General features: G+C 50.2%; 1 protein-coding gene across 1 annotated transcript in view; it reads left to right on the top strand.

Moving 5' to 3' along the window:
• CTIF (cap binding complex dependent translation initiation factor) overlaps positions 1–21,340 on the top strand; it is a 221,535-nt gene that overhangs the window by 80,569 nt on the left and 119,626 nt on the right. The window lies entirely within an intron of this gene.

Below are 21,340 nucleotides of genomic sequence, written 5' to 3' on the forward strand. Positions count from 1 at the left end.
ATTATTAATATTATTATTAAATTATTACTAAATTATTATTATTATTAACTAAAATTAATAACTAAAATTATTACTTTGTTACTGAATCCTACTTTTCTTTTTATTTTGGAAAAAAAAATTCAACTTACAAAAAGTTGCAAAAACAATACAAAGAATTCCTATCTACCCTTCAGCCGGGTTCGGTTAAAGGTATTAACATTCACTGTGCTTCCTCCAGCATTCTCTCGGCATTGTTTTTTTATTTTTTCCTTGATAGTTTGAAGAATCAGTTTCAGAAAAGGATGCTACTTTAACCCTAAATAACTCAGTGCGTTTTCCTAAAAGCAGTTTTTTACATAACCAGTTTCATTATCAAAATCTGGAAGTTAACACTGATAAAATACTATTACATAATCTATAGACCTCATTTACATTTTGCCTGTTGTCCCACTAATACCCTTTAGTGCTGAAGTTGTTTTATTTTCTGGTTTAGAACCCAGTATAAGATTATATTTTGCTTTTAGTTGTCATGTCCCTTCAGTCCCCTTGAACTTTCTTGGTCTTTCAAGACCTTGACATTTTTGAAGAGTACTTACAGGCCAGTTATTTTGTAGAATGTCCATCAGTTTGGGTTTGTCTGATGTTTCCTTGCGATTAAACTTAGGCACTTTTGGGGAAAAAAAAATGCCACAGGAGAGGCACTGCGTCTTCGATGCATGACTTCAGGAAGCACAGAGTGGTGACTTGGTGACTCGACATTGACCACCTGTTCAGGTGGTGGCTTCCAGGCCTCACCGCTATAAAGTTATTCTGTTTTCCTAGTAACTTATAAGTATCTTGCAGGGCGACATGTGAGACTATGTAACTACGCCGTTTCTGATGGTAGGCTTACCTACTAGTTTTAGCATTCATGGGTGATTCTTGCCTGAAATGTCATCACGCTGGTTGGCAAATGGTGGCTTTTTTAATTCCGTGTACATTTTTTTAGCTGGCTTTCTACTGTGAGAAAGATCTTTTCTTTTCCCCTATTTATTTACCTATCTTTTATCTATCTAATTATTTATGTCTTGACTTAATAGATTTTCATTTCAATCTAAAAACTATAATCCACTACTATTATTCTGATGCTCAAATTTTCCCTCATTTGACCAGTGGGAGCCCCTCCACACCTGCGTCTGTGTGTTTCTAAAATGTCCTTGTAATTCTTCAAGCACTTCCTAACTTGCTGGCACCGGAAGTTGTTCTGGCATTTGGGTACTTTCTCTGCCCTGCCCCGGAATCCACCAGTATCTAGGGAACCCTGGTACTTTTTTGTGATGGTTTTTAGAAACCCAGATCCAGGTGCTAGGTGTGCTTGTTGCTACTGAATCCCCTTGTGTTCCTGACCCTTTCCTCTCTCCCATTATCTGGGCACCTGTGTCCCCAGGTCATAGCCTCTCCTATTCATCTTCTTCAGAAAATAAACCTTGAGCCTTTGCCCTGGGGTGGGGACTGAAGAGTAGCCACTTGGCTGTGAGGGATGGGTGAAGGGACTCGGGGAGTCCCACATTCAGACTTTCTGCTCTTTCCTCCCAGCCCCCTAACCCTGCCTCTTTCGTACCTGGGGACCTCCGAGCTCTGGGCTCCCGGCAGGTTTGCAGGTGCAGTCAGCACATTCCTCATCAGGGTCCCTCTCTGCTAAACTACCTGCTGCTCCTCCATTCACCTCCTGTCTTCCCTAAATTTGTCAGATTCTCTTTTCTTGGTCTGTGTGCTCTTGTGGGTTCATATGTTTTTATTAATGAGAAAGGGCAGTTGAAATAAGTTCAAGTCGAGGCAGATGTCTAATTCAGTTGAATTTAAGTAATCAGAGAAACAGGGAGAGTGTGTAGGTGACACTGAGCTCAACGTGCTTGTAGGGAGTAGCCGTGGAAGCAGATGTTTGCATCTGGGAGTAGAGGGATGAAATGATCCCTCTTCTGAGTCTGGGCATGTGGCTCAGCGCCGGGACATGTTGTCACTAGGGTTAGAATATAAAAGGGGGCAGCAGGATGTACCTGAATGCCAATAAATAGATTCTTTTTTTCTTTCCTGTTGTTCAAAGACTTCTAGAGGACACGGACACACACACACACACACACACACACACACCAGCTGTCTGAGGGGCCTGGGAAAATCTGTTTGGATTCAGGCCTTACAGAGAAACTTGCTCCCACAAGAGAGCCAAGAGCCACCAGGGAGATGTGCTTAGGACTCAAGGCTCTATGGCCCTACCTACCACTTAGCATCAGCCACACCCTGCCCAGCTTTGCACTTAACCCCTTCTGGTGGGCAAGACTCTCCCCAGCAAGCCTCCAGGGTTCTGAGAGCAGAGCTGTTGTCCAGCACCATACCTGGGACCAGGCTGGGCACACGGTTGGAGCTCAGCAAATCACAGCAAGTGTGTGAGCCAACTGTGTGCAAAGGGCAGGGGCAACTCAGCCTCTTACAGTTGCCCCTGAAAACCTGCAAGTCACCAGGTCATGCTGGCCTCTCTCCTTCTGTAGCTGTGGAGCCTCTCCCGTGGGCATTGCTAAGAAACGTGACCCACGCACCCCCAGTGGTAGCCTGGCTCCAGAAGGCCTTGTATAAAGGACAAGCTGTCCCTGCCTTTTGCCAATTTGCATTTCAACAATCCATGAATTCTGCAGTTCCTGAAAACTGTGTGGAACTTCTGGTAACTCTAATCTCTCTGCTTGGGAGTTCCTGTGCATTTCTGGAAATGTTGGAATACACAAGTATGCCCTGAAGGGCGGGCAGGGCACTTCTGCTGGCATCAGGCATTGCACCCTAGTGCTGAAGGGCGGCGCCCCAAAGAGCCAATCGAGGTTGATGGAGGGCTAGTCTGTGCGCAGCTCTCTCAGTGACTCCTATCTCAGGAACACAGAGCCCCGAAGGGCACAGACTCTGGGTGCATCCTATTACCTGGAAATGCTCTGTTTCCAGCCAATCACTGGCAAGGATTCGTCCATTGACAAGTTGTCAGCCTGAATATGGGCCACTTGGCTACCTCTGACTGGTGCAGGCGTGAGGTATACCCAGCCTCAGGCAGTGGAGCAAGAGTTGAAATCTCCCTGGGCATCGATCTTGGAGACCCCCTAGCCAACAACCTAAACCATGAGGAAAGCATCCTGAACATATCATGGTCCACAGGGAAACTGAGCCCCGCCCCTCTATGGAAAAGGGCTGCACCCCAGGACACCCAGCCAATCCAGCGACAGGGGCCCAGGATCCCCAGGTCACTGCTCCCCCCAAACACCTTGCATTTGTATTTATGATGAATTCTGATGGTGGGACCTTTAGTAATTTACTCTAGAATTTCACTAAGGATCAGCATTAATAGGTGTCTTTGAAAAGGTTTCATCACTAAAGTGTCTGCACATAATACATTCTATAGACAGGGAATTGGGGAAAAGAAAAAAAGGAAAACACAACCAGAGCGGCCCCTCCATCCCTGTACCCCACCTCCCACACGAACCAGAATAGCAAGGCCACCTAAGCGACTGATGGCAGCCGTGACCCTGCACAGAGAGACAAGGGCTGCCCAGAAAGAGGCCATGGGCAGGGCCTGTGTCAGCACCACGGAGATGGACTTTCTGCCCTGTCATCTGCACACCTCGCGTCAGCAACTGTGTCCCATCCTCTTGTTGGTCTCTGTTCTAAATGCCGAGCTGTCGGGCAGGCCTGTGAGTCTTTGCCCCTAAAGAAGGCTTTTCGGAAAGCGTTCTAGCACCTGGACCAACCCTGCCACAGGCCAGGAGGACCACTTTGTGCAAATTAGAAAAAAGCTGCTCCTTCCTCAAGACACTTGACTACCTCTGGCTGAAACTGTCAAAATGATCCAAATCTATGATGATGACCGAGAGGCGAGGTCCATCTTCCGGAGCTGTGAACACATGCGAGTGGGCAGCAGACCGTTCCTTGTTTTAAGTGAGTTGAATGTCTGAGTTGAATGCCTAGGTCACTAACTCATTTTCTGGAAGCCAGACTTCGAGTTTAGAACGCCTCCAGCTAAAGAGATCGCCCTCGCCCTTGGAGAGTAATATCTAACAGCCAACAAGGCGAGGTACCCAGCTCTGTTTCTTCTAAAGGAAGGAGTCGTGTGTCTGTAGTGTTACAGGCTGATACAGGATGTTCATCCTTAAAGGAATATGAAGGTGTCTAGTCCAGATCCTTTCATTTTGTGGTGGGGACCTTGAGGCCCAGACAGACATCCTTGCTCCGGGTGCAGGGCTCAGCCCCTCCCCAGCGCAGAGGTGATAAGCTGAATTCTGCCCGCCGTTGTCACGGGGCCCACACTGGGAGAGGGCCGCCTGCAGCCCAGGCCCAAGTGCAGGGGTGTTTTGCTGAGAACAAAAGCTGCTGCCACATTCCCCAAATTCTTCTGAGACCTGAGAGACCCTAGTGCCTGACCTCATTCACCTGCTCTGGTCAGAGGTCATCCACTTAGCACGTAGATTCTCATGGAATAAGCGGTGTTTGATAATAAATGTGAGCAATATGTAATGCGTTTTGAGGAATTCATTGCAAAGGTCCCCAGCAGAGTTGGCCATAAGAAGCAGGCATTCTGACAGCAGACACTTCATACTCTGGCCCACGCCCCGCCAGGCATGGTGGCCGTTCAGGGGCTGCTCCCAAGGGGCAGTTGTCCCTCTTCCACCTGCCCCCGTGCGCACACACTCACACACACACACACACACACACGCACACAGTGTTGTCTCAACATGCCAAAAATGTTGGGAGCCCTAGCTGGTGTGGTTCAGTGATTAGAGCATCAGCCCTCACACAGAAGGGTCACGGGTGCGATTCGAGGTCAAGGTCAAGGGCATGTACCTGAGTTGCAGGTTCGATCCCTGGCCCTGGTTGGGGCGTGGGGGGGAGGCAGCCAATCTATGTGTCTCTCTCACATCGGTGTTTTTCTCTCTCTCTCTCCCTCCCTCTCCCTCTCTCCCTCCCTTCCTCCTTCCCTCCTTTCCACTCTCTCTGAAAAAAAAAAAATCAATGGAAAAAATATCCTTGGGTGAAGATTAGCCAAAAAAAAACACAAAAAAATGTTGGGAGCAGCTCATTCTTTTTCTCAGCCTGTGACCTCTAGGGCAGATCAGTGGCCTCTGGATCATTACTTTATCCTCCAGGTCAAATGAGAAACACTTGCATGGCAAGAAAAGAGAAGATGTTCCTTTATGTGGCCTTTCCTGGTGGCAAGAAAAGGAACATTGTTCCAGCAGGCTGGCACAGGCTGGTGTGTGGTCAAGGAAACGCATCACACCCCTCGGCGAGGTCCTTTCAGGACACTGCAGAGGGCAGCGGGGCCAGTGGCCGGCCACGTGGCTCAGGCTGGCTGCTCGCGTTGGGCAGTGGCACAGGATGTCTGTGCCCCGGCGGAGGAAACCTGATTGGTGGAAGATAAAAGCCAGACAAACCAGTCCTCCAGAGGGGCCGGGGGCGACCCCCCTGGGTCACTAGGGAAACCTCTCTGTGCTGTAAGAAGAGATGACCCGAGGAACTCAGGGCAGTTCAAAGTCAAAAGTTAGTGACTCAGAAGCACGTCTCCCTTCCGTCCTGCTCTTAGTGTGGTGTGAGCCTACGGTTCCCTCTGCAAAGCCGAGAAGACCTGATTTCAAGGTCTCTGAAATGAGGCGCTGAGTTCCCCTCCCCCAGTCCTTGCTGCACGTTAGAATCAGTTGGGGAGCTCTTAAAAAAACACCCATCCTGCCCCCCCCCCCAGGCAAATCAGAACCTCTGGGTGGTGAGTCCTGAGCATCGGTTATTTTTACAGCTTCCTGGGGAAATCTAATAGGCAGCCAGGGCCAAGACCTTCTGCCCTAAGGTATTAAGAATTTATCCCATTTCCCCATCCTGTAAGGTGTTTGCATCATAGAAAAGCAAGGTGTTACCAAGCACTTAATCCAAACTTATAAAGCATGAGTGCAGGGACCTCTGTCTTACTGATATTAATTACACTCGGCCTTGCCCAATGCTCATTTGTTTCCTACCTGCCCTATAAGGATGTAGGGTTCCTTCAGAGCAGGGACCGTGTCATATTTGCCGTTGCCTTTCTCAGTGATGGTGCTCTACCCCCATCTCCATGTCTGTCTTTCGCCAGAACCAGTCCATTTTATTCTTAATGATTCTAGACCCTCCTTCCATCCCTCTGCCACTTCCTTCATTCTTACACTAGCCATTGTCAGGTCTTGACTGTCATCCTAACCAGTCTGCCCTGTGTTTGGCTTATATCCCCTTAAATCCATCCTCTACATACCTTCAGCATGATCTGCAAAGTCCACAAATGCAGCTGTTTTACTAACAGGCTTACGCCTTTCCCTGCCTCCCCAGCATGCACAGGACCGCGTTTCTGGCATGCAGGGCCTCCCCAGTCTAGCCCTGCCCTCCTTGCAGCTTTGTATCCCACATTTTCCCCATCATGCACCCTCTGTAACAGTCACACTGGATTTGGGGGCCCCTGACAGGCCCCGTCTTTGCTTTGCTTAGCTGCCCTGAGCCAGTGCCTGGCGTGGGGATTGGCTGTGGCGAGTGACCACGGACAGGGAGTGGACACACTCACAGCAGCCCTGGTTCCCATCACAACACACTGAGACCCAAAGGCATCCTCCAGGAGTCAACACAGACTTCTGTCCTGCCTCACCCCCTCCAACCTGGATGACCTTGACCAAGTACCTTTACTTCTCCGTTTCCTCATTTCTAAAATAGGGTAAAGAAATTCACCTCCTGCCTGCCTCCATCTCAGAAGGATGTCATGAGAATCAAACAAGATGATCCCTGAGCAAGTACTTTGGAAACAAAGAGACACTAGTCAATCTAAGGGCTTCTACAAGGGCAATAGTAAGTGGGTGTCACATACGGCAGCTCACTGGGACCCGTTGGGAGTCGCTTGCCACATAGCACTGCGCACGTGCTTGTGAGCAGGGCAGTCACGTTGGTGGCGACTCCGACTTCTTCCCTCAATGGTTTTATAAAAGGAATCGAGTGAAGGAAATGTCTTGGAATAGACAATCTTCCTAAGCTCCCCCAAAATAACTTCAGTGGAAACAATTGTGGTAACATCCACTCTGCAGTTATTGTTTCAATCTGTTGCAACATGGGAAAAATCTCCCGGCGTCTCCAACTCAACTGGGAATCAACTTGACTTCCAGAGTCCTGGAAACAAAGAGATTGTGCTCGAGGGCTGCTGTGGGTCTTCATGGCCCACTGGAGCTGTAGACAATCCCAGGGCTTGTGTACAGTTTTGCTTTTCCTCTCAACTTCCCCTTGGGTGTCACGTTTGCTAGAGACCTTGGTACTTTCCCATAGATAACTTTGGGGGGGGGGGGTAATTACCAAAAGAGTTTATTGTAACAACACTTGAGATTCTGGATTTCCCTCCAGTCCCAGATGTGAGAGCTCAGAATGGTCAGTGACTCTCTTGTTGACATACAATCAGGCTCCTCCTTCGAAAGGTCTTTCTCGATGCCCTATTTCCCTACCTTCCCCAGGTGCTCATCTCCCCAGACCCCGGTTACACCCTCTCTGCCACTTCTCCTACCAGTCTTTCCTCCTGAAGGAAATTGTCTAAGTACCTTTGCCCAGTCCCCTGTTCCATCCCCTCCCTCTCTGACTTCAGAGGCAACATGTAGCGCTCCACTGGCCTGTGTGACAAACTCTGAGGCCCTGTGGAGGGCATGCCTAGTCCTGGAATCTTCTCTCGTGACCCCACCCATTCTTTTCACCCACCAACCCCTGTTGCCCCAATTTTCTAGGACGACCCCTTTATTCTGTCATTGTCATGTTATCCCTTCCCAAAACCTGAGCTTGTTCATTGTGTGACTAAGTATGATTTAATTTTCTACTTTTGTAAAAATCGCTTTTTCGACTACTTCTTTCTGGCTCACCATGCATGAAGGCCCGTTTCCTTCCTGCCTCTGTCTGCAGAGTCTTCCTACCGCCTCTCTGCCTCTTAGCCCCCATCCTTCAGAATCTCTCCCGTCTCCCTTTCTCGAGGCTCCTGATTACTCTGCTGGGACATTCTAGAATCTGTTCTTTCTTGTACCTGTAGCTGCACTTCTCAAACTTTAATGTGCATCCAGAAGGCCTGCAGATCCCTCTCACGTGCACATTCTGGTTCAGTAACACGGGGGTGAGGCACAGAGCCCTGCGTTCCTGACCAGCTCCCGGTGATGCTGAAGCTGCTGGTCCACGGACCACACTTTGAGCAGGAGGACCTTATTACCATGGTTCCCAAACTTTGCTGCACATTGGAATCACCTGAGGATTTTAAAAGAGAACAGAACATGCCAGTCGTCCACTCTCAGACATTCTGATTTTATTGGCATGGGGTACACCCAGGCACTGGGATTTTGACAGTCTGCCCAGGTGACTAGTGCTCTGTAAAGTGTGGGAAATGCTGTCTTATGTAGTGTGAGTATGGCTAAGCCTACTTTTTTTTTTTTTTTATATGTGCTTTCCTTGTCTCCCTGCATAGACTGCAGTCCTCCCTAAGGCAGGATGAATGGATGGGTGGATGAATTTATTTTGGAGGATGAATGGATGGGTGGATTGGCTGACGATTGAGTATTAGTCCATTAGGAGCTCTTCTGATGATTAACTAGTATTAATAGAGAATGTGTTTAGCCAGTAGGGAACCATACTAATTGTCCAAAGGAAAACAATGAGAAAGACTTAGATCTTGCCAGAGCCTGGTGACATCGCCACAGCACCAGCCTCGGCCGAGGGTGACTGCCCGGGCGCGTGCTGTGGGTTCAGGGGTCCTAGACACGTTTCCTTGCCCTCCCCCTCCCCCCATCCCAGAGGGGACAAAATAAACCCACCACCCTGGCTCACTTATTCGAAAAACACTACCGCTAATTTTTTTGCATTTCCCTTTTGGTCTAAGGCAGTGGCCCTCACCTTGACCACCCTTTAGAGTCACCTGGAGCACTTTTTAAACCCCCAGTGCTTGGGCAGTGCCCCAGACCACCTGCCTCAGAGCTTCTGGGGTGGAGCCTGGGCACTGGGATGGTAGAAGGCTCCCCAGGGGCTGTCAGTGTGCAGCCTGGACTGAGAGCCACGGACCTTAGGTTTTTATTGTTTGAACTGTAAATATAATCCTTTTATCTTCCTCTTAGGGGATTGAGTTTGTCAGGCCCTTCCCTGAAGTAGGTTCAAATAGCAGTGGGGGCGGGGGGTTGTGAGGACGCTGGGCACCTATCAGCTGCAAGAAGTCACCGCTGGGGGAAGGGCGGTGCTCAGAGTGAAGGGAAAAATGCAAAATGTACTTGGCCTCCCAACAATTCTCTGGAGCAGGGGTGGGCAAACGGCCCATGGACCAAATCTGGCCCCCCACCAGTTTCTCTCAGTAAAGCTTTACTGGAACACAGCCCTGTTTCTGTGCCACGCTATGGCTGCTTTTGCTATAGAACAGCAGAGGTGAGCAGTCGTGACCGGGACTATATGGCCTGCAGAGCCTAAAATATTTACTATCTGGCTTTTTACAGAAAGTTTTCCAGCCCCTGTTCTGGAGAGTTGACCCTGCACATACTTCCCAGCTGCAGTTTATGCATCAGCACAGATGTTCAGAATTTTTAAAACCACTTCTTATACCCTTTGTAATCTTTTAGGTTGCTATTAAACCAGAGCAGAGTGTCCTGATAGACGTCTGAGACTAAGTCCTGGCTGGGCCAAAATCTCGCTGTCCTCACTCAGCCTGGGGGTGGCCAGCTTTGGGTGGCCAGTGCTACAGGCTGCTGCCCTCTGGCCCCAAGCAGCCACTTTGGGTTAACCCCAGTGGGCCGTTCAGACGTCACTGTCCTCCCTACAGGCTAGGGGGTGGGGTGGTTGGGAGGCCCCACATCAAAATCTGGTAGATTTAAGAGGTCAGACAGACTGGGCTAGGAATGAGCTCCTTTCCTGAGCAAGGAAGATGCAGTCAGGTTGAGGGGCTGCAGGAAGAAGAGGTTTTGGGGATGGAAAGAGGAGACAGGAGCTGAGAGCTGTGCTTGACCAGGGCAGGGGGACTTCCAGGAAATGCCTGGGGCCTGCGCTTCAAAGTCCTGTGTCCCCGCTCTCGTGTTCCCTGTGTTCCTTCTTGAGCCATCACTGTGCCCCTGAAAGTAGGTCAAATCATTGTCTGCTGCAGAGACATGGAGGAAAATAGATACCAACTAGGTCATCAGAGCTGCTGCTACCTAGTGAGCCCCGAAACCAATGGCTGCCCAATTTAAGACAACCCATAAAGACTCTTTTATGTGGCGGAGAATCCTTAATGGCCCACATCCACACAACAAAAGGTCAGCCCCGCTCTCTGGGAATGGAACAAGTAATTGAATTTCTGAAATGGTACATTTCCTGTAGTCAGAGAGAGGTAGACTGTGTCCTTAAAGTACTCACTTAAAAAATTAATAAGTTGGAGGCAATTATTTCTTTTACCAGAGATATTTGCAGTTGCACTTATAATTTCCTAGTACAGTTGAAACACAACTCAATACAGAAAATTTATTTTGCATGCAAGCAGATTTTTAGGAACTCATCTCTACCTACGGCCTTGCCATCTTCCTAACTGGAAACTTCCATTAGACCATGTTCCTTTTTCACTTTTGACAACATGCTTGTCAGGGAGGTCCATTATTTTCGCACGATACTGGCCATATTTTAATATTTCGCTTGGCAGCATAGCTACTAGCGACTTAATCTGGAAGGAGGGAGAGGGAAGAAGCCAGGTACCCCCAGCATGGACCAATTACAGAAGCCCTGTGAATTTAAATTGTCTGTAGACTTAACGCAGGGAAAGCCGTAAGAGGGCCAACCCTCTTCATGCCTTGTTGAAAACCATGTTCATTATTCATTCCTTCATTTTCTCATTCCATCAACAAGTGCTTTGTTGAGGACCCGCTGTGTTCGCGCCGTGCAGGGTCCGTTGTGATGGAGGCCGGGGTCCTTTGCCTGAGAAATGCACTCCCACTGGCCCCTGGGTCCTTGCTTGCGGTGGCCGGCGCCGGGGCTCAGCTCTGCTGCCCTTGTGGGTGTTGTGTTATGGCTCCACCCTGAGCCTCTGAGTCCCAGCTCCACCACGCACTTGCTGCACTTCTCGAGGTCTGCTATTTAATGTCCTCGGTCTCCCTCCTCCTCTCCCGGAGAGAATGGATGAAAACAGTACCTTTCTGGGGGGTGTCGTGAGGTTTAAGTTAGTCAATACATGTAAAACTCGTCACTCAGTGCCTGCCCCAATAAGTGATGGACACTGTTATTACTGTTATCATAGCTCAAAATCCTTGCAGACATAATTTAATTCCTTCTATGGTAAGGAGACTGTTGTTGAATACCTTCCAGGAAAAAGAAATTGCTCACTCAGTGGAAGGGAGCGTATTTATGGGGCAGGACTGGAGGGGAAGGAAAGACTTTGCAGGCTAGCTTCCCTCCATTGTTGGGCCAGCTCATCCACGTGGGATCAGTTCAAGGATGCCCTCACCTCGACATCTCCTTCTTTACCTTCTTGCCACCCTGGGGCGGCCTGGCAGGTAGCCAGTAGAACCTGTTGCAAGCAGCCCTGGAGTGTGCAAGGCAGGCTTTTTCCATGTGTCCAAGCTTTCTCCCACACAAGCTCTCCCTTCAGCTGTCCCCCAACTATCAGCATCATCAGCCAAGTGAGAGATGCTCGTTGAACCTCTGCAACATGGAAGATGACTCTAAGGGCTCTGACAGGGAAGGCAGGACCCTGAGGACTCCCCAGAGCCTCCTGGCCTTTGTCTAGGCAATGGTCCCATCTGTGATCCGTTATTCATTTTTACCCCCAGTGCTTCACACCAGGTAAAGGGCACACATCCAGGCCAGAGAACAGGGGCTGAATCCTACTCTGGAATTATTGACCATAGCCCAGGAGGGGCCACCCAGGAGTGGGACATCCCATCGGTCCCTGACTCTGGGTCACAGTTCAGGCTGGCCCGCTTTAAAACTGCCATGTGCAGGAGAAGCCTGGCTTAGAATTCCTAAGGAGACCATGCCTACCTCCTTGGACCCTGCCACCCATCTACCCCTCTTCCTCGGCAGAGTGGAACTCCGGGTCTCACCTCCCTGGCCTGGGTCACTTGTGTGACCCCTCCAGACCATGTTCCTCCCCAGGTACATACTGAGGACTGGGCATCAAGGTCTTCATTATCTTCTGCATGGAACTGAAGGGGAGTTGCAGTTGTAAACACTGGCGCTCACGGTTTCGCTTTGAGGGCTGCTGGCTTCCTGCATCGTAGGCGATATTGTCCGGTTGAGGGTCACAGGCCCCTGGACCCCTGGGTCATCTGTAAATGCTATTGATTCACAGTGGATAGAACAGGGATGGCCCAACTCTGGTCCATCCAGGGCTGTCAGTCAGCTTAACTTTTCATCCAACAAGCAATTAAGGAGGGTGATAGATAGTGTCCAGGGCACCGTGGGAGCTACAGAGGCGTAGGAAATATGGCCCTGAGCTCCTGAAAGTTTATAGTGTGGTTAAGAGGCAAGTGCAACTACCTAGTCTACTAGGACACCAAGAAGTTTGCCCAATGTGCTGTGAGACTAAATGGATTAGGGTAAGTTTTGCAGGGTGGAACATTTATGCCAGTGGTAGAGCCTGGACAGGATTTCAGGGGTGAGCAGAAGTGGGAGAGACGTTCTGGGCAGAAGGAAGAGCCTAGAAGGAGGACTGTGCAGACACATGCCATCACGCCTGCCGAGCCTGGCGGCTGCCTGTTTGTAAATGAGCAGCACCAGGAGAGGCCAGAGCAAGGTCTCTGAAGCGTGCCTCATCCTGCTTCTGTTAACTTATTAAGAGCCTTTGGTACCCTGGAGGGTAATCTCAGGCATCCTTCCTCCAGGTGGTCCTTGCACCTGGGATGTCCCCCCGTGACATCCCTAGGTCTGGAGCGGTGAAATCGTTGGTGTACCTGTTCTCCCCAGTGACCTGTGCACTTCTTTGGGACACAGACAGGGTCTCATTTTGCATGTCTGTGACACATAGCATGGTCGCAGAACAAGGTGGCCATCCTCTAAGTGTTTGGAGAGTCACCACTCCTTTTCCAAAGTCCATTGTTGCCTCTGTTCCCAGGATGGTCATCGAACCTCCCCAAGTACATACAACTGTTCACAAACTTGTCTCCTCCCAAAGACTCTCACTTCCCCATAGAGGCTAGAGCACCAGCATTGCTTGGCCTTCTCATGAGCCTGCTTAATGCGCCCGTCGAGGGTTTGGGTCTGCTCTCTGTCATGGACACATCACTCAGGTAGGGGCCAGAGTCCAGGCCACATACGTCCATTGTTGTCCAGGCTTTTTCCTGAGGCTGCAGAACAGTAAAGGTGCCATTTCCCTCCCGCGGCTGCCTAGATCTCTCACATTTCTTATGCATCTTCTTGCTTCTGGTCTGCAGCAGCTTGAAGGTGTTGCCTTTTTCGGTTTAGCATTGCTCCCAGGACCCTCAGTAAGTGCCCCTCGTAGGGGAGTGGAGAGCATCTGTCTGTCCCAGTTCCATTCTCATGTGGCCGTCCCTGTGTCAAGGAGCAGCCACCTGAGCCCAGGTGGCCTGCAGCCAGGACTGCTTCTGGACTCTCGGCCCTGGGCTTGTCACCTGAGCAGAAGTCCTGAGCCACTTGGTCTCATTTGGTCTTTGACACAAAGAGAGTCATAGTCACCCCTCCAGAACACTCCCTACACACACACACACACACACACAGAGACACACACACACACGCTTCACCCAACTACCCTAGTTGAAAAATAAAAAACTGACAATGGTAGTTGAAAAAGCAGCACCTTAGTAATTGTTTCCTTTACATTTTACACCATATAATGTAGAAACCATTTTTAAACATTTTTATGTTGGTTCTTAGTCCCTGCCCTTTGCATCAATGTTCTCACCTATTTGTTCTGTTCATTCAGAAATTACCGAGTAAATATCATTTGTGTTTGACTTCACCCAGTGGATTCTTCCTGACGTGGCCACCAGTAGGAGGGGACGGGAGGGTCACGTTTACTCTCTGTGACTTCACAAAAGTGATAAAATCAACCACAACCCCTAACGTTGTATCGTGCTGAATTATGTAAGACTTTTTTGGTTGCAAATGACAGAAGCCCACCTCCAAATCCTTTGAGGATAAGAATGGGAATTAACTGGCCCATGAAGCCAAAGGAAGGAGGAGGTGGGAGGGAAAAAGTATTTTCATCTCATTTCCCACAAGAGGGAGGAGAGGACTGGAAGAGATACCTGCCCAGTGGTCTCCAAGCTTGGCCACAGAGCTGGGACCCAGGTTCCCTGAAGGATGTGTGTGGTTCATTAGTCAGGACTCTTGGCTGTTACAGTGAGACACCCAACCTGAACGAGAAAAGGAGGGGTGGGTTTTATTGGTTTAATGCAAACAAGCCAGGCCTACACATGCCAACAATGCCCATGAACTAGGCCCTGTAACCACAGTCCCGGACAGACACAGACCCCCTGGATATCCAATAAATGGGCTCTCATCCCTGCCACAGGCAAAATACTCATGTGTGATTCAGGGAGGTCATAGGCTCCACTAACACCTGTTCAGAGAGCCTAAGTTAAGCTCCTCTTCTAGAAAAATGTCCAGTTCTCATGGAGCCAGCATCTAGTACAATATCTAGAGCAGAGCTTTCAGAATGGGTAGAGTTTAGGTTCATGATCCAGGGTGGGAGTGGGGGGTGGCCAAAGGCAGGGGACTGGTGCCGATGGCTGAGAGGCAGCCTCTGGATTTCTTCCGTGTCTTGTATCTGTGTTTTTGTATTGGGACTCCAGCTAAGGTATTGTTTTTAAAAGGGTCTCTGCTGATTTAAAAAAATAAATTAAAAGTTAGAAAACCACACATTTGAACATGTCTAGCCAGCCCACCCCTCCACCTTTCTGAAACAGGATGGCTTCTCTGAATAGATGTCCAACCTCAAGATTCCAGGAATTCTAGAAACATTACCATGTTTCAGCTTGGACGTGACCCACACATCCTGCCCACGTGGAGTGAGGCCTTAGTAGGATAACTTCTTAGAGGCGATGAAAAAACATGACCCCCAGCAGGAGGAAGGCTCCACTACTGAGACAAGTTCATTGTCAGAGGAGTTGGACTTGGTATTTTTATGGCCCTTAAGCTGCCAAGTGCTAGGCTCCCTTTGTACTGTTTGCCCATGGGAGACGGCGAGTCTGGGGAGTCCTAGCTGGCTTTGTCCAAGTGTCTGTCCTGCCTGCTGGGGCTCCAGTTCTTCTTCTGAGGCAGATGATTCATGGGGCCCTCCACTCTGGGTCATATGGAATTTTCTGGAAAAAGGGAAGCTGTTAGTTTCCATATATTTAAGTAGCATTCTTGGGAGTGACGGGAGACTGGTGGGAACAGTATGTAAGGACATGAAGAAGAGAAGGACTGTGGTTTCCAAGAGGCCAGGGCAGAGAGTTGTTAGCCAGGCATGACCTGGACAGACAGGTGTGTCACTGGAGAGAGCAGGACTTAACCTGGTCAGGAGACTAGTAAGGACACCTCCCCACTTGAGATTTCCCGCCGCTGCCTCACCTGGGCCAGGATCCTCAGCCTTCCTTTCCCACTGGGCATTTCACGGCTGCGCCACCTCCTGCTAAAGGCTGTGGGGTTGGTGCTGATTGCCTGGGTCCAAAAAAGCCTGGAAAGTCCTCCACGCAACGGGAGGAAGCTTTCTTATCTGTGTATAATGCTCTCTCCCTTTGCAAAGAGCTGCTGTGTCAGAGACAAATAACAGACCTGTGAGATAGTTAGGCCTGGGTGATCTCTATTAGGCCCAGGTCCAGGTTTAGGGGTCGGAGGTCAAAGGTCACAGGACTATCAGGAAACTCTCCCTTGCGGGGAGCGTGGGTATGGGGTTCCATGAAGCTGCAAGCCATGGTATTGAGCTCTGTGGGGCACATCTAAACCTCGTCTAGCCAGACTGAAGGAATGAGGCACAGCCCCAGCCAGGGAGCGCCCAACCCCACCAGCCTGTAAGTGAAAGGCAGGACAACCTTGGCGGCCATGAGCACCACCTTCTAGTGAGAGAGGAGAAGAGGCCTGCCAACGGGGCCATGGCCAGGGGCATCTCAGGGGATGCAGCAAGTGTTCCATGGGGCAGACATGGGGCGGGCATTGGAACCTGTACCCAGTGACACCAGTTCTCCTTCCTCAGGCCTGGTGGGAGGCAGTGTGGTCAGAAATGGGGCTGCCCAGCCCAGCCGGGCGTGGCTCAGCGGTTGAGCGTCGACCTAGGATCCAGGCGATCAGGGTTCCATTCCCGGTCAGGGCACATGCCCGGGTTGTGGGCTCAATCAATGACTCTCTCATCATTGATGTTTCTATCTCTCTCTCTCCCTCTCCTTTCCTCTCTCTGAAATCAATAAAGTTATATTTTTAAAAAAAGAAAAAGAAATGGGGCTGCCCAGCTGTGGCTCCAGCATAGGTCAAGACTTGCTCTTGGCCACTCCTCCTCGATTCTTGGGACCCAGAGCACATGGCTGGGCACTATGGGGTCAGAGGGGGAAGAGAGGAGCCTAGTACAGGGGTAGCACAGGGCGGGGAGAGAGAGGGAGGGAAAGAAGTGTGATGCCCCCAGGCATTTAGCCTCCACATCTCTGCCCTAATACTATCCGCCAAGTGACATCACAGTTGGGAGCAGGAACCTTGGAGGAGCAGACACAAGCTACTGCCAGCTGGTTGGGTGGCCTTGGGCAACTTCCTTGACCTTACTAAACCTCTTCTTCCATAAAAACGGGTTGGTAATATAACAACGGAATTGCCCGCTGAGTCCCTAACTTACACAAATTCAACTCTTTGTTCTGGCAAAGGATACACTGTCAGGAAAATGACCCATTTTGAAGCACAGGTGATTTGGCGTACTCTCCTACCTGTATTAATTTTCTGGGGCTGCCATAACAAAGTGCTGCAGATGGGGGACTTAAACAACAGAAATGTATTGTCTCCCAGTTCTGGAGGCTGGAAGTCCAAGATCAAGGTGTCTGCCAAGATCACTGTCCCTCTGAAGGTGCTGGGGAAGTGCCTGCCCCTGTTCTCTCTTCTAGTTTCTAGTAGCTTCTTGGCTTATGGCGGCATAACCCCAACTTTAACCTGATGTTCTTTTTATAAGATACCAGTTATTGGATTTAGGTTCTATCCTGATCCAGTCCGACCTCATCTTAACTTGATCACATCTGCAAAGACCCTATTTCCGTATAAGGTCATGTTCACAGGTACATAGGGTTAGGACTGCAACTGATCTTTTGGGGACACACAATTCTACCCACTACAGGGGATGAAGAAGACTGTACACCGTGGTCAGGGGGACCAGCACTGCCATCAGAGAGCCCGGTGCCCCTGTCTCCTCCCACAGTGCTGAGCACACCTCTGTATATTCTGCCATGACGCTGGCATCGTTGGCCCGGAGGTAAGGCTTTAACATGCCTTCCTCTCCTCTCTTGAGCCCCTACTGAACCCTTAAGATTCAGTTTAGGTACCACCCTCTCGGCAAAGCTTCTCTGACCCTTTTCCCAAGCAGGGGCCCTCATTCTTTCCTCGGGGCTGCCAGAGGGGTCTGTTCAACTTCTGTGTTTTGCACAGCACACTTCCGCTTACTCGTGTGTCCCCGAGTTCCTAGGGCTGCGAATGGGTCTCATTCTGAGATTCTCCATGTGCTGTACCTGTGGCACTTAGTAGGTCGTCAGCGCTAGTTGGGTGAGGAAGAATCAAGAATGGACAGATGCATGGATGGACTGATGGGTAGGCGTCAAGTAACAGAGAGATCTTCCCTGACCACCCCCACCCCCATCCCTGCCCTGTTCTGCTTCGTAGCAGTTTTCATCATTTATCGTTTTAGCTACTCATTTGTTTCTCTCCTTTCTCTAGAATGGATGTTCTGTAAGAATAAGCATTTTGCCTACTTTTTTACTACTGTGTCTGCAGTGCCTGAAACAACAATATTTGTAGGAAGGGTGGCTGAATGGAAGGGTGGATGCGTGCATGGGCGGAAGGGGAGGCCATCTGTGGCCCAGTGGAAATGAGTCTCTCATCACAGAGCCTGCTGGTCTCAGAGCCACCAGGCCCACATGCTGTCCTGGCTCAAGGTGCTTGCTTAGCCCTCCCTCCCTCTGCCCTTACCCCCAGGTCCAAGATTTGTTTGCTTATAGCTGTCCTCTTGGGACAAGGCCCTTGCACCCCCAGCCTGGGGCCGGCAGCTCTGCCCTGGACTGGACAGGTTTTACATAACATTTTTCTGCAACCAGAGTGATAATGTGCTGCCCCACAGTGCTGCGTCTTACACAGCGCTGGCCTCCCGGAGTGTGTGTGTGTGTGTGTGTGTGTGTGTGTGTGTGTGTGTTTCACGTGTACTCTGCCAGCGATGCATGCAGAAGGAGTATTATCTTCCCTCCCTCCCTAGAGAGCCTTGGTTTATGTAATCTACTTGTCTCCCAGGCCCACTTAGTTATTGAAAGTGGTCAGAGGTTAGACAGAGGGAAACTGCAGCCAGGTCTCAGAGCTAAAGGGAGAAGGGTTCTCATGCAGAGAAGCAGAGGAGGATCCCGCAGGCCCTGGGTGCTGCAGAGCGATGCCTCAGAGGCACCTGACCCCCACTGATGAAACGCACAAACGAGCCGGTAAACCAGAAGGCCGGTGCTGTCGTTTGTGGCAGAGGGTAGGGAAGGTTCCTGTCTGGACTGACATTACCTGGACTGACGTCCACATGCAGCTCTTCCAAAACCCTGGAGGGAGTGGGAAGACTTGTTGAGTAAAGAATTAGAGCAAAGGCCACTATACTTTTAAGGATAATTCTGACAAGCCTGATCAATTTCGCCTCCACTGGGCAGATATTTCCTACCTAAGAAGCAGGGAGGGGCCTCTGGGGAAAGGCTGGCACACCGTCTCCCCTGGCCAGGCCTGGAGATGCCAGTTTATTTTCCTTCCCAGAATCATAAGTGGAACTACTCTGTCCTTCCCCAGCACGCCGTTTGGGCCACCAGGCTCTCAGCTCATTCCCGCTGCCTTCCCTGACCTGGGCTTCCCACACCCTCCTCCTCTGCTGGACTCTTTCTGCCAAGACTGGGAGCTCCACGAGGACAGGGACCAATAGCTCTGCTTGTCCTGGCACACAGCCCTGAGTGTCGGGATCACGGGCAAGGTGGTGATGATGAGGAGGAGGAAGAGAATGACACTTGAGATACTTACTGAGGCACTATTCTGTGTTCTTTACATGTTTATCAATTACTTTAACCCTCATAAGGACCGTAGGAGGCTGATGCTATTATTTCTCCATTTTACAGGTGTGGAATCTGAGGCATGTAGAGATTAAGTCAGTTAATCAAAGTCACACAGCCAGGAAGAGCCAGACTGAATGTTACAGTTCAGCTCCAGAGCCATTCTTTTAGCTATTAAAACATTTTATATATGCACATGCATATATATTAATTTGGGGGATGAATGGATGCACGCAGAGGTCTCAGCCGTGGCTTATTTAGAAGCCCTGAACAGCCCCGCATGCCCACTGGGCCACACGGACTCCTGGCAGAGAGTTAGGACTCCATGAGGTAGGGCCCCAGGGTAGCTCCCTCCTGCTTTGGCCATTGTGGGCAGGGAGGAGGTCAGGACTCTGAGGTTCAGACAGGGGCAGCTAGCACCTCCTGGGCTCGTGGAGGGTCAAGAGTTGTGGACAGCTCCCTCTTCCCTGGCCTGGAGCTGAGATCCCAGGCCACCAGCTTGAGATGGAGCCTCTCCTTCCTTCCATTGTCTCTGCTGGGCACACCCAGTGTGTTCCTGCAGTGACCTGAGGCCAGGGAGGGAGAGAGGGAGGGAAGAGGCCAGGGGAGATCTGGTCCGGTGGGAGAGGGGAAACGAGAGGGGAAGACTTGGTGTTTTTCCTTGTTTGTGTTTTGTATTAAAGAAAGCAAATAATATCCTTTGAGAAAACCGTTGAACAAAGCACATCCTAAAGCAATAGAGGCCCATTGTGGCTGCCTGGAGCCGGGAATTCATTTATGTCTTTTTTACTGCATTGTCAGAGGCAAGATAGGGTGGGAGGGAGAGACTATTATATTTTTTTAAATATGTTTTTATTGATCTTAGGGAGGAAGGGAGAGGGAGAGAGAGAGAAAGAGATCAGTGTGAGAGAGAAACATAGATTGGCTGCCTTCCATATGCACCCCGACTGGGGAACGAACCTGCAACCTGGGCATGTGCCCAGACCAAGAATCAAACTGGTAACCTTTGGGTGCATGGGATCACGCTCAACCAACAGAGCCACACCAGCCAGGGTGGGAGAGACTATTATTAAAATATATTTTGAAATGTGTCGTTCCCTCCCTGGACTCAATAGGAGTCTAAGCCAAGTGTCTGACACCAGGGTCCCTGTGTCCTCCTGAGCTTGTTTCCCTCCCAGTGCCCCCCTGGGAAGCTCTCTGAGACTGGCCAGTCCTGGTACAGCCAGAGCTGCCATTGTCTACCCCACCCCCCAGCTTGATCAAAGTCTGAACTCTGAGCCTCCAGGGCCAACAGGGACCTCAGCTATGGAGCTCAAATCCAGAGGCTGCATTTTCCCTCACTGTAGAGAGGCTGGGCTGCCAGCCCCACAGAACTGCCTGTCTCTAATTCATTGTACCAGCTCTCTGGGCCTCAGTCTCCCCATCTGTAGAGTGGGGGTTGGGCCAAATGGACTCTCACTGACCACTGTCCAGAACACTGGGCCCTGTCACTCCCTCTCTCACCCTGGGCATGCTCAAGGTCCCGTGGATTCTGAGTCAGCCTGTATCCAGGTGTCCCAGGCCCAAGCCATTCCACCCCACCTCCCAGACCCCTAGGCCTAGATACCACACACACACCCCACCCCAGCCCCAGGCTGTTCATAGTGGATTGGCAGTGCTCTCTCCGTGTCCCACCAGAACACATTTTCCTGTGGGGAGGGAGGTGGTAAGAACAGAGCTGGCCATCAGCCCAGCTTCTGCAAATAATTCTGCCTGGAGCCAGGCATTTCTGGGATCAGCCCCACTTATAAAGCAGAGATCTCTCACCAACCATGAAGTAAATGTACAAATGTTGTCATGATGACAATAGTTTAAAATTTTAAAAGGCACTTAGCTATTTGCATGTTCCCCCTAACTGCTCCCCAAGAGTATAAGGAATGAGGGTCTTGGGTACAAGTACACAGGGGTCCTGGACTAGGATGTGGAGACCTGGGTTCTAGCACGTTCCCTCTGCATGTGGCTCAGGGCTTACCAAGGCGCTGCCTCTTCCTGATCCTCTCAACAGCTCAGAGAAGAAGATACTAACATTCCTGTCGTGTCAGGGAGCTTGATGTTAGAGAAGTAACTTGTCAGTTGTACAGCCAGTGAATCCGGGATGT

Source organism: Miniopterus natalensis, chromosome 7 (assembly GCF_054644295.1).
Source record: "Miniopterus natalensis isolate mMinNat1 chromosome 7, mMinNat1.hap1, whole genome shotgun sequence".
In the NCBI taxonomy this organism is placed as follows: domain Eukaryota; kingdom Metazoa; phylum Chordata; class Mammalia; order Chiroptera; family Miniopteridae; genus Miniopterus; species Miniopterus natalensis.